This window comes from Neovison vison, chromosome 5, assembly GCF_020171115.1.
Source record: "Neovison vison isolate M4711 chromosome 5, ASM_NN_V1, whole genome shotgun sequence".
NCBI classification, from domain to species: domain Eukaryota; kingdom Metazoa; phylum Chordata; class Mammalia; order Carnivora; family Mustelidae; genus Neogale; species Neogale vison.
This window is the reverse complement of record NC_058095.1, coordinates 39,736,977-39,747,710: the sequence shown is the minus strand read 5'-3', so window position 1 is coordinate 39,747,710 and position 10,734 is coordinate 39,736,977.

Genomic DNA, 10,734 nt, shown 5'->3' with positions numbered 1-10,734 from the left:
GAGAGAGGGGGAAGCAGGCTCCCTGCTGAGCAGAGAGCCGATGTGGGGTTCGATCCCAGGACCCTGAGATCATAACTGAGCCAAAGGCAGAGGCTTAACCCACTGAGATACGCAGGCGCCCCGGGTTTGTTTGTTTGTTTGTTTGTTTTGTTTTGTTTTTTCCAATTTATTTATTTTCAGAAAAACAGTATTCATTATTTTTTCACCACACCCAGTGCTCCATGCAAGCTGTGCCCTCTATAATACCCACCACCTGGTACCCCAACCTCCCCCCCCCACTTCAAACCCCTCAGATTGTTTTTCAGAGTCCATAGTCTCTCATGGTTCATCTCCCCTTCCAATTTACCCAAAAGCACATACCCTCCCCAATGTCCATAACCCTACCCCCCTTCTCCCAACCCCCCCTCCCCCCAGCAACCCACAGTTTGTTTCGTGAGATTAAGAGTCACTTATGGTTTGTCTCCCTCCCTATCCCATCTTGTTTTGTTTTGTTTTTAAGATTTTATTTGACAGAGGACAGAAGAACAGAGAGCAAGAGAGGGAAAGAAGGCTCCCCGCTGAGCAGGGAGCCCCCTGTGGGACTAGATTCCAGGAACGTGGATTCACGACCTGAGCCAAAGGCAGATGCTTAACCTAGTGAGTCACCCAGGCACCCAATATCCTAGAAAACAAAGGCTTCTCTCTCTCTCTCTCTCTCACACACACACACACACACAAATTTTGAAACAAATGTTTTTCCCAAAATTGTTTATTTAGGTTTGTTTCCTTTCATTCATCCAGCTCTGGTCCCCACACCCCCTCCCCGCTGGGGCCCAGGAAAAGTGGGTATACAGGAGGGGAGAAGTATTGGGAGGGGTGGGGGCAGAAAGGAGAGGTAGGGTTTTGGGGAGAGTTTGCTGGAGTTCGTGCTGGACAGTGTGAGCAGCAAACATAAAAAGGTAAATGTTTTAACTGCTTAAAGTAAAATCTACCACTCATGGGGCTCCTGCTCTGCTCAAGACAAGTCACATACCTTACCTCTTACAATCCTTATAAACCCTAGAAGACAGAACTTATTATGTCCATTAACAGATGAGGATCTGTATTTTGTTTTTTTAAGTAATCTCCCCGCCCAGCATGGGGCTAAAACTCAGGACCAACAACAGTCTGCTGCTTAAGGACTGAGCCAGCCAGGGACCCTCCCCTCATTTTAAGTAATCCTTTTAAACTTAAAATTACATTTTAAGTAATCTCTCTGCCCAAAGTGGGGTCCAAAATAGAGTCACTTATTTTATACAAAACAGCTGAGATTCAAACTCAGGACTGCTCTGCTTAAAATTCTAATTCCTGGTTTTCCTATTTCTGTTCCTCCAAGACTCTTTACCCCATTTGTTCTCCTCTGTATTGTGTTGTTGTTGTTCTCTGCTTGGGGAGGAGGAAGGCAAAAAGGCAGGAGGGGTTAGGAAATCAGCTTTGTGCATAGTATCTCATTTAATCCTCACACTAACTCTTTAAGGTAGGTATTATCTCGTGTTGCAGATGAGAAAACCAAGGCTTAGAGAAGAGAAATAATCTTGCCTCTCATTTAATCCTCACACTAACTCTTTAAGGTAGGTATTATCTCGTGTTGCAGATGAGAAAACCAAAGCTTAGAGAAGAGAAATAATCTTGCCTAAGACAACAGATACTGGTATGTAGCCTATCCCATTCCAGAAGCCAAACATTTCCTACTAGAAGATGTTGCCTCCCAAAGGGAGGGATGGAGCCGTTTACAGGAAGTAAAGGTCATGAAAAACCCTATGACCTAGCTGTTGTGGGTGAGGTAGCCTGGTGACTCAGCCAGAAGGTCTGTAGAATTTTCTGAGAGTTTAGAAGGGCTAGTGAGTGAAGAGGAACCTAGTCTATCAAATTCCAGGCAGTAGATATTTACTAAGACCTACTGAAATAGGGAAGCTGAAGAAAGGCCCCCTTTCTCACATTCTATAGTTCACCTTGTGTCTGGGTAAACCAAAGAAGCTAACTTCCCACTCCCTAGGGGGAAGCAAGGAACAGAATTGTTCTCTGAGTTTCATCCTGGCCCCTAAACACCTGATAACATCTGAGAAGAACCAGGTCCCAAACATTAGCTTTGAACCAACCTCGGCCCACACTGGCATCAATATCCCCGCCTTCGGTGACGAATGGGAGAACAACTGTTGTTCACCTGACGTGCCCTTTGATCGACCCCTACCTGGATTCCTGGAGGGACACGTACCCTGGACCACTTTCCTGTATAAACCCCTAGCCACAAGTGACATGGAGACTCACTTTTCCTTTTCTGAGTCTCCCAGACACTCCGTCTACTAGACCGTATCCCTACTCAATAAACCCTGTGCTCATTTCCTCCTGGCTCACATTTGATTTCTCTCCTGCCTGAATCCAAGGGCCCTCCTGACTGGTCCGTGAGGGCCCCCAGTGGGTTCTCAGACCAGGCCTGCCTACATCACTATGATGCTAAATCATCTCATTGTGGTTAGAGAATAGGCTTTGGATTATTTCAATCTTTTAAAATTTACTGTTTTAGGGGTGCCTGGGTGGCTTAGTGGGTTGAAGCCTCTGCCTTCAGCTCAGGTCATGATCCCAGGGTCCTGGGATCGAGCCCCGCATTAGGCTCTCTGCTCAGTCGGGAGCCTGCTTCCTCCTCTCTCTCTGCCTGCCTCTCTGCCTACTTGTGATCTGTCAAATAAATAAATAAAAATCTTTTAAAAAAATAAAATAAAATAATAAAATTTACTGTTTTATTTCCTAAATGTGGTCTGTTCTATGTGGGTTACTGTTTGCATGGTACCTCTTCTCCCGGCTTTGTCCTTCCAACCTATTTGTGTCTTTGAATCTAAAGTGTGGCTTCTGTAGACAGCGTATAGTCAGATCATGTTTTTTGGGTTTTTTTGCTTTGTTTTATGCATTCTGCCAATCTCTGCCTTTTCGCTGGAGTGTTCAACACATTTACCTTAAATTAATGATAAGATAGGGTTTACATCTGCCATTTGCCATTTATTTTTATGTCTTATATCTTTTTTTGTTCTTCTGCTTCTCCATTACTGCCTTCCTTCTAGTGTACTATTTTTATTCCTTTGTTCAAATATTCTTTCTGCCCTTCCTCTACCCCCTCGCCTCCCAAAACTCCCATTCTGTGTATGTGGGTATGCTTGTTGGTGTTCCACAGGTCTGTGAGGTTCTGTTCATTTTCCCTGATTCTTTTCCCTTTCTGTTTCTCGGACTGGATCATCTCAATTAATCTGTATATCCAGATCCACAAAGTCTTTCTTCCACCTGCTCAAATCTGCTACTGAACTCCTGTGGTGAATTTTTCATTTCATTTCTTTACTTTTCAACTCCAGAATTTCTGTTTGGTTCTTTAAAAAAAAAAAAAGAAAGAAAGAAAAAATGAGGGGGTGGGAGGCACCTGTTACAGCTGGGTTAAGTATCCAACTCATGGTTTCAGCTCAGATCGTGATCTCAGGGTTGTGAAACTGAGTCCCACGTCAGGCTCCAAGCTTAGCACAGAGTGTGCTTAAGACTGTCTCTCCCTCCTTGGGACGCCTGGGTGGCTCAGTTGGTTGGACAGCTGCCTTCAGCTCAGGTCATGATTCCGGAGTCCTGGGATCAAGTCCCGAGTCGGGCTCCCAGCTCCATGGGGAGTCTGCTTCTCTCTCTGAACTTCTCCTCACTCATGCTCTCTCTCACTGCCTCCCTCTCAAATAAATAAATAAAATCTTAAAAAAAAAAAAAAAAAGACTGTCTCTCCCTCCTCAAAATGGATGAAGGACCTCAATGTGAGAAAGGAATCCATCAAAATCCTTGAGGCAGCAACCTCTCCCACCTCTGCTGCAGCAACTTCTTCCTAGGAACATCGCCTAAGGCAAGGGAAGCAAAGGCAAAAATGAACTATTGAGACTTCATCAAGATCAAAAGCTTTTGCACAGCAAAGGAAAGAGTTAATAAAACCCAAAGACAACTAACAGAATGGGAGAAGATATTTGCAAATAAGATATCAGATAAAGGGCTAGTATCTAAAATCTATAAAGAACTTATCAAATTCAACAACCAAAGAACAAATAATCCAATCAAGAAATGGGCAGAGGACATGAACAGACATTTCTGCAAAGAAGACATCCAGATGGCTGAAAAAGTGCTTCTCATCAGTCGGCATCAGGGATATACAAATCAAAACCACAATGAGATATCACCTCACACCAGTCAGAATGGCTAAATTAACTAGTCAGGAAATGACAGATGTTGGTGAGGATGCGGAGAAAGGGGAACCCTCCTACCCTGCTGGTAGGAATGCAAGCTGATGTAGCCACTCTGGAAAACAGCATGGAGGTTCCTCAAAAAGTTGAAAATAGAGCTATCCTATGACCCAGCAATTGCACTACTGGGTATTAACGCTAAAGATACAAATGTAGTGATCCGAAGGGGCACATGCACCCAAATGTTTATAGCAGCGATGTCCACAATAGCCAAACTATGGAAAGAACCTAGATGTCCATCAACAGATGAATGGATAAAGAAGAGGTGATATATATATATATATATATATATATATATATATATATATATATATACAATGGAATACTATGCAGCCATCAAAAGAAACGAAATCTTGCCATTTGCAACAACATGGATGGAACTAGAGGGTTAGCAAAATAAGTCAATCAGAGAAAGACAATTATCATATGATCTCCCTGATATAAGGAAGTTGAGAGGCAACATGGGGAGTTTGGGGGATAGGAAAAGAACAAATGGAACAAGATGGGATCGGGAGGGAGACAAACCATAAGAGACTCTTAATCTCACAAAATAAACTGAAGGTTGCTGGTGGGGGAGAGGGGTAGGGAGAGGGTGGTGGGGTTATGGACACTGGGGAAGGTATGTGCTATGGTGAGTGAAGTATGTAAACCTGGCAATTCACAGACCTGTACTCCTGGTCTGTGTTAATACATTTATGTTAATAAAAAAATCAAAAATTTAAAAAAAAGTCTCTCCCTCTCCCTCTGCCCCTCCCCACCTCTCTCTCTCTCTCAAATAAATAAATTTTTTTTTAAATATTTTTTTCTATCTCCTTACTAGTCCTCTATTGGGAGAGACATCATTTTCATACTTCACTGTATGAAAATGATGTCTTTAGACGTGTTTTCCTAATGCTCTTTGAACATATTTAAAATAGCTGATATTTAAAATAGCCTGGATAGTTCAGTGGTTTAAGCCTCCACCTTCAGCTCAGATCATGCATCTCAGGTTCCTGGGATCGAGCCCCAAATCAGGCTCTCTGCTCAGTGGGGAGCCTGCTTCCCCCTCTCTCTCTGCCTGCCTCTCTACTTGTGATCTCTCTGTCAAATAAATAAAAGAAAATCTTTAAGTAAAATAAAATAGCTGACTGATTTAAAGTTTTTATCTAGTAAGTCCAACACCTGCACTTCCTCAGACACAATATCTATTGATTTTTTTCTTATATGGGTCATTCTTGTTTCTTTGCATTGTGATTTTTTTTTCAAAATTGGACATTTAAAATAATGCAGTGTGGTACTGTGGACACTGGATTCCCCCTCCCCAGGATTTGTTGTTATAGCTGTTTGTCACTGTTTTTTGTTTAGTGACTTTCCGGAATTAATTCCATAAAGTCTATATACCGAGTCCCAGCTCAGTTGGCTTAGTGATCACCTAATGACTGGATGGAGATTTCCACAAATCCCTAGAACCAATAATTTTTCCAATATTTTCCAAGGGCTCAGACTTGTTTGTAGCCCATTGGTTTTTAAGAGTACCATGGAGCTGGAGGTGGGGGTAATAGAATAGAATAGAGCCAGTTAAAACACCCAAACTTGCTGTCCTCACCAGGATTAAGCCACTTCTCTTAAAGAAGCATTCCCTGAATTGTGACAAGTTCTTCACTAATTTCCAGGGTTCTGAAAACCTGGATCCCGACAATTTTGTTAGTTTTCTTTAACGGAAGAAGAATTTTCAGAGGTCCTTCACAATATAATGATTTATAAGAAATATCTCTATTTGGCCATTCAAATGACCAAAATATATTTCTAGATATATTTGATCTTCACCCAGTTCCTGAAAACACCTCAGAGTCATAAAGGTGAAATGGGTGGCTTGTCATTAACGAAAGGGACTTTTGGACCCCACCCGAGGATGGGGAATGGTTGCCAAGAGGACCAAGTGATTAGAAGGTTGGAAATTTTAGTCCCCGCGGTACCCATCTCCAGAGAGGAAAGAGGGCTGGAAGTTGAATCAGCCAATGACCAGTGACCTAGTCATTCATGACTGTGTAAGGAAGCCTCCATAAAAATCCAAGACAGCAGCTTTTTCATCCTTTCCAGAGAGCCTCCATGCTTGGGGAACCAGAACATTTTCACATATCACAGAACCAGGCCCCAAAGCCCCAAGGGGACAGAAGCCCCTTTGTTTGGGATCTTGCCCTATGTATCTCTTCATCTGACTATTGAGTCATATTCTTTTTTTTTTAATTTTTTTTATTTTAAATTTTTTTTTTATTTTTTTTTAAAGATTTTATTTATTTATTTGTGAGAGAGAGAGGGAGAGAGAGCGAGCACAGGCAGACAGAGAGGCAGGCAGAGGCAGAGGGAGAAGCAGGCTCCCTGCCGAGCAAGGAGCCCGATGCGGGGCTCGATCCCAGGACGCTGGGATCATGACCTGAGCTGAAGGCAGCTGCTTAACCAACTGAGCCACCCAGGCGTCCCTTGAGTCATATTCTTTATCACATTCTTTTATAAACCGGTAGACATTAAGTAAGTAATTCCCCTGAGTTCTGTGAGCTACTCTAGCAAATTAGTCAAACTTAAGGAGGAGCTTGTTGGAACCTCCAGTCTATAGCCAGTTGGTCAGAAGTTCAGGGAAAAGTCTGGGACTTGTGACTGGCAACTGATGTTACAGATGGGGAGCGGTCTTAGAGGACTGAGCCCCTACCCTAGAGAATCTGGTGCTATCTCCAGGTAGAAAGTGTCAGAGTGGAGTTGAATTCTCAGGCACCCTGCTGGTGTCCAAGAATTGCTTGGTGTTGTTGGGGGAATTCCCCACCCATAGGTTCAGGAAACCTAAAAGATTCTTATTCTTTCATTTTTACTGATGTCACCATGTCAGTAATAATAACCCCTCTTTCATTCATGATATAAGCCATTTTTGTTTTCTTTCTTTTTCTCTTGATTAATCTGTTATTAATTTTACTGATTTCTTTGAAGAATCGGCTTTTGGCTTTAATTTTCTCCGTCATGTATATACTCTTTTTTTGGCATTGACTTCTTATCTATTATTTCCTCTTATTTTTGTTTAATTTGCTCTTCTTTTTCAAGCTTATGATTAGATTATTATTGCTAAACTTTTTTTTTTCTCTATCTAACAAAGACATTTAAAACTATAAATTTCTTGAGGCACTTGGGTGGCTCAGTGGGTTAAAGCTCTGCCTTCAGCTCAGGTCATGGTCCCAGGGTCCTGGGATCGAGCCCCGCATCGGGCTCCCTGCTTGGTGGGGAGCCTGTTTCCCCCTCTCTCTCTGCCTGCCTCTCTGCCTACTTGTGATCTCTGTCTGTTAAATAAATAAATAAATAAATAAAATCTTTAAAAAAACTATAAATTTCTCTTTAAGCACTGCTTTCGTTATATTCCACAAGTTTTGATATGTGTGTTTTCATTATCATTCCATGCAAAATACTGTCTAATTTCCTTTGTGGTTTCTTCTTTGATGCATTAGCTACTTATAAGGATATGGCTTCATTTCCAAGTATCTGGAGCATCCCTGGATATATTATTGTTATGATTTCTAATTTAATGCAATCTTTGCTCTACTATCTCAGACGCTTGTCTTTTGAAATATGTTAAGACTTACTTTATGGCTCAGCATTTGGTCTATCTTAATGAACATTCTTAGTGTACTTGAAAAAAGGTGTGTTTTCCATTTATTGAATGTATAAATGTCAATTATATCAAGGCTCAGATCTTCTGTATCCTTCCCAATCTTTCTTTTGTTTAGTGGTTTTACCAATTTCTTACAGGAGATGTTAATTTTTTCAATATGATAATGAACGTGTCGGTTTAACTAGGAAGAGGCAAGAAGAGTCTCTCCTACAAGTCCCAGAGGGAGCCTGCGTCCTTCTGGGAGCATGACACCTTAAATTAGAACTATGAGAGAATGAAATTTTGTTGTTTTTGTATCACCTAGTTTGTGGTACTTTATAATGGCAACCCTAGGAAATTAATACAGGTACACGCCATTAAGGATTTTATGTATTTCTTATTATTTAAACCCTTTATAATCATGAAAAGTCCCCCTTTGGGGTACCTGGCTGGCTCAGTCAGTAAAGCATACAACTTTTGATCTCGGGGTTGTGGTTTCAAGTCCCTCGTTAGGTGTAGAAATTACTTAGAAGAAAAGTCTTTAAAAAAGAAAAAGAGGGGCACCTGGGTGACTCAGTGGGTTAAAGCCTCTGCCTTCGGCTCAGGTCATGATCCCAGGGTCCTGGGATCGAGCTCCACACCGAGCTCACATCAGGCTCTCTGCTCAGCAGGGAGCCTGCTTCCTCCTCTCTCTCTGCCTGCCTCTCTGCCTACTTGTGATCTCTATCAAATAAATAAATAAAAATATTTTTTTAAAAAAAATCTATTCTGTCTCATAGCAGGAGTCACACCAGATTTATTACCTTACTCTTTCAATGGTATAGCTTTCTATCCTGTCACTTTCAACTTCTCTGTGTCTATGTTTAAAGAGGGTCTCTTTTAGACTAAACATAGTTGGTTCTTGCTTTTTCGTCCACCCTGATAATCTCAACCTTTTAGTTACAGTATTTAGTCCATTTGTAATTAATGTACATATTGTTTTTTTTAAGATTTTATTTATTTATTTGACAGAGAGAGAGACCACAAGTAGGCAGAAAGGCAGGCAGAGGGAGAGGGGGAAGCGGGCTCCCCAATGAGCAGAGAGCCCATTGTGGGGCTTGATCCCAGGACCCTGAGATCACCACCCGAGCTGAAGGCAGAGGCTTAACCACTGAGCCACCCACATGCCCCTAATGTACCTACTGATTTTTAGGTTTGCCAAACTTCTACTTGCTTTTTAGTTATCTCTTTGGGTTTTTTTTCCCTCTTTACCAGTCTTTCTTCACATTGATCAAATATACTATACATTTCAGGGGTGCCTGGGAGGTTCAATCAGTTTAGCATCTGCCTTCCGGTCAGATCATGATCCCGGGGTCCTGGAGTTGAAGCCCACATGAGGCTCCTTGCTCAGCGGGGAGTGTGCTTCTACCTTTACCTTTGCTTTTCCCTCCCCACTTGGGCTCTCTCTCTCTCTCAAATAAATAAAATCTTTAATATATATATATGTACTATACATTTCATTTTTGTTTCTTCTTAGCAGCCTTTTACCTATACTTTTTATTTTTCTAGTAGTCTTCTATGTGTTACAATATACATTTTTAGCTTATCACAGTCTACTTAGAATTAATATTGCATTAGTAATTCATATAAAATATGAGAATCTTATTACATTAAAATTTCAGTTACCATGGCTTTAGCGATTATCGTTCTTTTGCTGTTGTTGCCATATACATCATATATACTTACATAGTAAACCCCACAACTATTGCAAAAGTCATTAAACAAGGAAATCATTAGGGCGGGATGGCTCTAATGTTTCGGCAGCCAACATTAGCAAGCCAAAACGTATGCTGGAGTCCATTCCTGTAAGTGCTTTGAGGGTAGGAAAGCAAAACTTAAAAACAATCAGTCAAAAACAGTGAACTAGGCTTTCCCAAATAAGGCAACTGCTTAAGCTATAATTAAATAACACAAACTTTCTCCCAGTTCCTGCCAATAGAGCACCCGTAACCACTTCAGGTCTGGCCACTCCCTGATACAAATCAATGTTTGTTCAAATGAACTCTTCAAAAATGCAATGTGCCTCAGTTTTTCTTTTAACAGTATTCTATTGTAACATTTACTTTAAACAGTAGGCGAACTTCCAAAAAATTTTTTTTAAAAATTAAAGAAGAGGGCACCTGGGTGGCTCAGCGGGTTAAAGCCTCTGCCTTCGGCTCAGATCATGATCCCAGGGTCCTGGGATCGAGTCCCGCATCGGGCTCTCTGCTCAGCAGGGAGCCTGCTTCCTCCTCTCTCTGCCTGCCTCTCCATCTGCTTGTGATCTCTGTCCAATAAATAAATAAATAATCTTAAATTTAAAAAAAAAATTAAAAAAAAAATAAAAAAAATTAAAGAAGAAAATATCTTTACATATAAAAAGATAGATAAATTCCCCACATTATTTACCAATCCTAGGGCTCTTCCTTTCTTCTTACAGAGAGCAGTTTACTGCAGCCATATCCTGGAGGGCAGACCATCTGGCAATCAATTCTTACAGCATCTGTTTATCTGAAAATGCCTTTCTTTCATTTCAATTCTAATGGGTAATTTCACAGGATATATAATTCTAAGTTGACTTTCTTTCCTTCCAGCTCTTTATAAAGAGGTCATTTGAGGGGTGCCTGGGGGGCTCAGTTCCTTAAGCAGCTGGCTCTTGATTTCAGCTCAGGTCACGATCGCAGGGTCCTGGGATCCATCAAGGCCCATGTTGGGCTCCACACTCAGTGAGGAGTCTGCTGGATCATCATCTCCCTCCCTCTCCCTCTGCCTCTCCCCCTGCTTGCACTCTCTCTCCAAAATAAATCAATTTAAAATAAATAAAAATAAATAAAT